At 40.9% G+C, this 6,000-nt stretch overlaps 1 protein-coding gene across 1 annotated transcript in view; it reads right to left on the reverse strand.

Annotated features, from left to right (window-relative positions):
• Positions 1-5,683, reverse strand: part of LOC137527678 (semaphorin-3F-like) — a 224,494-nt gene extending 218,811 nt beyond the window's left edge. Inside the window, exons 1-2 of the mRNA XM_068248415.1 lie at positions 5,587-5,683; positions 5,372-5,458 (exon numbers count right to left, since the gene is read on the reverse strand). The gene's annotated coding sequence lies outside the window, so the exon portion shown is untranslated. The remainder of the gene's footprint in view (positions 1-5,371; positions 5,459-5,586) is intronic.
• Between the last annotated feature and the right edge of the window lie 317 nt (positions 5,684-6,000).

The following is a 6,000-nucleotide window of genomic DNA, read 5'->3' on the forward strand; positions in this document are numbered from 1 at the left end:
TCAGATTCCGCTTTTTAATCGGTTTTTACATCCGATTCCGATTTGCAGTTTGCTCCCTGCACACTACAAATCGGAATCTGAATCGGAAGTAAAAACTGATTAAAAAGCAGAATCGGAATCGGAAATGCATGCAGTGTGCAAGAGGCCTTACCATGAAGTAAACATTTGATGTCCTGACTCCACCTCCATGGTGCCCTCAGGATCATAAGATCATAAGACCAGCAATTGTAACCCTATAACGTGTGAGCTACCACCAATACTCCCTCTATCTCCACCACAGAAAGTGAGGACACTAATCTCCCTTGACACCACTCTCCCTAAAACAGCAAGCATGCCTAGCTTAACTACCCCCCCCCCCCCCCCCCCCCCCAATAATAACTACATCTTCAAATACATACAGCCACCATAACCCCTGTGCCACACACCAAATTGCAAAAGTGTGGCTTCCTGATCGTAAGCATCAACCTTTTATACTATATATATGGGATATGTATTTGTTGGTGTAAGGGAGGAAACCCTTGATGCAAGTTTCTGAAAGGACCACTATCGCGAAAAAAGTAGGCAGTTAAAAAATGTGACAGATGGTTTTGGGCCAGTCCATCTTTTTAAGGGGGATTCTCAGGGCTTTCTTTGTTTTCAACAGCATTTCCTGAACAGCAGTTTAACTGCCAAAATAGCAAGATACCAGCCGGCCTCCCTAATCACTTGCACACTATTATGTCAGTTGGATTTTGCAACTGTTGTTCAGGAAATGCTGTTGAAAACAAAGAAAGCCCTGAGAATCCCCCTTAAAAAGATGGACTGGCCCAAAACCTGTCATCTGTCACATTTTTTAACTGCCTACTTTTTTCGCGATAGTGGTCCTTGAATGTCCTTTTGACGTATTATAGTAGATTTTGACCTTATAATTCAGGTCTAGTATTACAAAACGCCTTTGTGGTACTTAGGGATATGTATAATAGTATGAAGAATATAAAACAACATATTACGGACTTTTAGACTTTTGTTTTACTATTTAAACTTTTGAAGGTTCATGAACCTGGCTGCATGTTTGCATTATATTTTATTAAAGTATATCCTTTGTGTTACCGCTAGCGCATACTGCCTTTTTATCTAGTTGCTGGATCTGGCTATGTCTGAGGCTCATGTCTAGGAGTCTCTCAGATACTCCCTACTTCACTTGGGGACACCATGCAGTTTGAAATACCGATCGTCAATCCTATTAAGCCCTCTTCCTAAGGCCAATACCATAGCACTGGCAGCATCTGGCTACCCTTCCCCTTACGCATTCCCCTCAATGGCATTAAAATAAATTCTTGACTGAGCCAAGTGTTCATGTTGATGTGACCTATTCAGATCTGCCTAAAGGTTGTTGGATCATATTTCCATTTGATCATACTAAAGACCCTTTTAGAAAACAAACACCTGAATGACTGTAATGGCCAAGCACATCACTTGCTTGTCTCATTTGTATATATAAAAGGACAATTTTTCCACAAACAGAGACAGATGCCTCTTAGTTCCAACAATTGCCTCTTACAATCCAAGATATTTAAAACCAGCAGGACCTTTGACAACTCTCTTCTTGGATGACTGGACAACTTCCTCATGGAGATTTGAACAAACTACAGGTGTTGTTCTCAGAATACAAGTGGGCACGGCATTTTTGTGGAACAATGTAATTGTGCACTGCTAATTTAGTATAAAAGGAAGAAAAGGGATTACTCTATCTTCTTCAAACTAGTGTTACTTTTTGTTGTGTACTACAAAGCAGATCTGAAACCACCTCTTCTTACCCCTATTATTTCCTTCAATAGAGGGATTTGCAGAAGCAGATAAATGAAGGAAGTGGTTTGATTATAACAGATTTTTACTTTAAAGTAGAACTCTGTGAAGTGTGAATATCTGCATAAAGGAAGAAAGGGGTGTGAGTGTAAAACTTGTTACTTACATTTTCCAGGGCTTTCTTTTAGAAACTTGGCATTTTTAAACCACCATTCTCCATTTCTCTAAAGAATGGTTTGGTGAATTTCCAGGTTTTTGGCATCACCACGCAGTGTACTCTGTACAGTAGAGAGTCATGCTTCACTGTGGGGAATTCTTTGATCACCTAGAGAGATGGTCAGAACCCAAAAGGGCAGTGGAGTCACAGAGGAAATACTGATTTCAAAGTATTCAGTCTCTTTATGTCTGCCACAAAGGTATATTTTGTACTGAGCAATTGGACTAGAAGCTATCTTTGGCAAAAGGCTCCCAAAGAAGAACAAACATAGCTAAATGCTTGAAAAGGGGATAAGACTACCTCCCAGCCAAAGACACAGACTTGAACACAACCCATTTTACTCAACTAGTCTTGTCTCTAGCTGTCCATCAGAGTGGCTGACCATTTAAACCACTACAATAGTCATATGTCCCTATCATAGCTTAACGTCAATTTAGGGGAACCCAATAGACTTAACTCTAAGTTTTTGGAATGTGTCCAGAGGAAACACACAAATATATTTATGGGCAGCACGGTGGCGTAGTGGTTAGCGCTCTCGCCTTGCAGCGCTGGGTCCCTGATTCAAATCCCAGCCAGGTCACTATCTGCAAGGAGTTTGTATGTTCTCCCCGTGTCTGCATGGTTTCCTCCGGGCACTCCGGTTTCCTCCCACATCCCAAAAACATACAGATAAGTTAATTGGTTTTCTCTTAAAAATTGGCCCTAGACTATGATACATGCACAACACAGTACATACGTAGACATAAGACTATGGTAGGGACTAGATTGTGAGCCCCTCTGAGGGACAGTTAGTGACAAGACAATATACTCTGTACAGCGCTGCGTAACATGTTGGCGCTATATAAATACTTAAATAAATAATAAAATAAATCAATATAGGAAGAACATGCAAAGTTACCAGATTCAAACCAGAGAAAGCACTGCGAGGCAAGAGTGCTTTTCACTATATATTTCTACCCGTTTGCCTACATCGAACCCCAACCCTAATCAGACTTGCCCCCTCTTTCTACCACCTAACCCTGACTTACTCCCTTCAGAAAAATTATCTTCCTGATGCTTAAAGTGAACCAGAGACGAAGCACCCTCATGTATTTTACCATATATATCAGTGGGAACATTAGAAAAAACACCTACCCTGCTCTGTTTCATTCTTCACTGCTCAGCCTGCTTCTTATCAGCCCTGATAAAATCCCAGACTGAGCATTCAGTCTGGCTTTGCTCAGGAATCATTATATCTGAGTCATTATAGCAGAGCCAGAAGGGGCAGGCTTCGGCTTGAAATGACATCAGAGAAGACAGAATCGGCTACAATGATTCCTGAGCAAAGCCAGACTGAATGCTCAGTCAGGAATTTTATCAGGGCTGATTAGAAGCAGGCTGAGCAGTAAAGGATGAAACAGAGAGCATGGTAGGTGTTTTCTTTAATGTTCCTTTCCACTGATATATATGGTAAAATACATGAGGGTGCTTCGTCTCTGGTTCACTTTAACCTTAATGAAAACCCTCTTCCTGATGTTTAACTTGACGGAACTGCCACTCTCTCAAAACCAGGTGAGACCTTTCCACAGCAAGGCATTCATTTATTCTATCTTTCAACGAGACTCAGAGCGCTCTCCTCTTTTGTATCAAAAACAGAAGTTGGAGGAGCACTCATCCATAGGAAGGAACTGTTGTGTGCCCAAGCCTTGGATCCCTGTATCCTCAGAATCCTCAGTAGTCAAATGTAGAAAGGAGGCTGGCACCACCAAAAGTAGAAAAGTAAAAGTAAGCTGTTCGGCTTGAGAAAGAGCTATAACAGCTCGAAACAGCGGGCTGTCGCCGCCAAAGCCTTATTTTTGACCATGCTGTCATTTTATGACTGATCAATAAAGAGCTAATTTTTACTTTTCTACTTTTGGTGGTGCCAGCCTCCTTTCTACATTTGACTCCTCTTTTGTATGTTTTTATATTTTATCCAGTGGACCTTGGGAGTTGCCTACTAAGAGACCGCCAGATCGCACCACACAAAGGGGGACTTGTCCATCATCCCGTTTGTTTTGTTGATTTTTAACTTAAACCTTTTAGCCCTGAAAGCTAAAGATAACCTTCCTCTACCTTATTAGCTCTTCTTACTAATCGAGACCTAAACAAAACATTATTCTCCTTTTGTCGTCTTCACCTTTTGCGCCAGCCGTCAATCCACTTCCCCTCCCCTATAATTTTTGGGGGAATTTAACCACAGAGCTGAAGCAAAGTCAGCTTCAACGCCAGGTGCTTACAATAATCCTCCACCTCAACACTGAAATATGGTAAGTTATGTAGCTAACACAACATCAGTGCCCAAAACCACCTGCTTCAAAACTACAATCAATTACAATTATTTTGGGAAAATGTCTGCAACTATTTAAAGGGATCTTGAACTGAAAGGGATATGGAGGCTTCCATATTTATTTCCTTTTAAACAATACCAGTTGCCTTTGGTCCTGCTAAACAAGCATTCAGCTAATCTGGTCAGGTTTTTGTCAGAAACATCTGATCTGCATGCTTGTTCAGGTCAAGTATTAGAGGCAGTGGATCAGCCAAACAATTTGTATTGTTTAAAATTAAATGTGTTAGTTTCCATATCTGACTTCAAGTTCCTTTAAAGTGGACCTGAACTCTTCCACAGGACAGAAGGAAAACAGAGAAATGCACCCTGTATGTATTTAGAGAGTTTAATTTCCCCTCATCCATGGCATAACTTGATCTTTCAGCTGTGCCAGCTTAGGAATCTCCCCTGCCATGGCAGAGCAGATAATTTGTAAACAATATGTCTGCTTCCATGAATGCAGGAAGTAGACACACTGCAGATTTATTGCAGGATTTGAATCAGCAGTAACAAAGAGATTTTTCTTTAAATTTTATTATGCTGTTGCTTTTATTGTGCAGCAGAGAGGAAGTTCTGAGTTCACGTCTGATTTAATCACTTCAATTTAAGTATAAGGAAAAACATACTTGTATATAGTGAGCCACTTTTATCTCACTTCTCTCAGTACTGTCAGTTGGACTGCCAGTAATCAGTCAGAAGCAGATAATACTATGCATATAGACTACCCTAATCTCCCATCACACTTTCAGCTGAATCTGAAGTGCTGCTGCTATCTCCATTTTATCAGGTTATGTCCACCAAGTAATATTTTGTGTTAATCTTTCTAGTTGCTACTGTGTGGCTGATTCTTCAAAGCTTGTGTGATTGTGATCAGTGGATTTGGTCACCAAAGCCTGAGGGGGCGGCTGGGAGGGTTTGAATTGCAACCTCGACCTTTTGGTTCACTTGATAGGTTTCAAATAGGACAAAGCATTGGGCTAATGGATGAAATCTTAGAATTCTGCTTGCTGAAGGGGCAGTACCTGGTTTTGGATTTAAACATCTTCAATTCTCTTTGTGTCATTCTAGCACGATCGGCTCCATATGGCTCCATTGCGAGTATTAAACTTCTATGCATAGGGGGAACAGGAAAAACAATGGAGAATAGGAGTGAAAAACACAAGGATACGGAATAATCCCAGTCTGGTGTAGTAAATACAGTATGAGTCGAAGTAGTAAGTAAATAGTAAAAACCTACTCGCAGATTCCTGTCTGCTAAATACAGTCAGCCACCAACAGCACAAGGGAAAACAGTATTGATCACCCACTTGACAATCATAATAGTGGAGGTTCCTTGAACGTCTGGGGCTGCATTTCTGCAAATGGAGTTGGATATTTAGTCAGGATTAAATGTTCTCAATGCTGAGAAATACAGACAGATAGTTATCCTTCAGGCAATACCATCATGGAGGCATATGATTGGCCCAGATTTATTCTGCAGCAGCAGGACAACGACCCCAAACATACGGTCATTAAAGCGTACCCAAGGCGACATGTGACATGATTAGATAAACGTGTATCTACAGTGCAAGACATTAATAATCAGGGTGTTTTACTTGTTTTCGTTTGCTGCCTGAAAGAGTTAATTATTAGGCATGGAAGTGACAGCTTC

This window comes from Hyperolius riggenbachi, chromosome 8, assembly GCF_040937935.1.
Source record: "Hyperolius riggenbachi isolate aHypRig1 chromosome 8, aHypRig1.pri, whole genome shotgun sequence".
Classification (NCBI taxonomy): Eukaryota; Metazoa; Chordata; class Amphibia; order Anura; family Hyperoliidae; genus Hyperolius; species Hyperolius riggenbachi.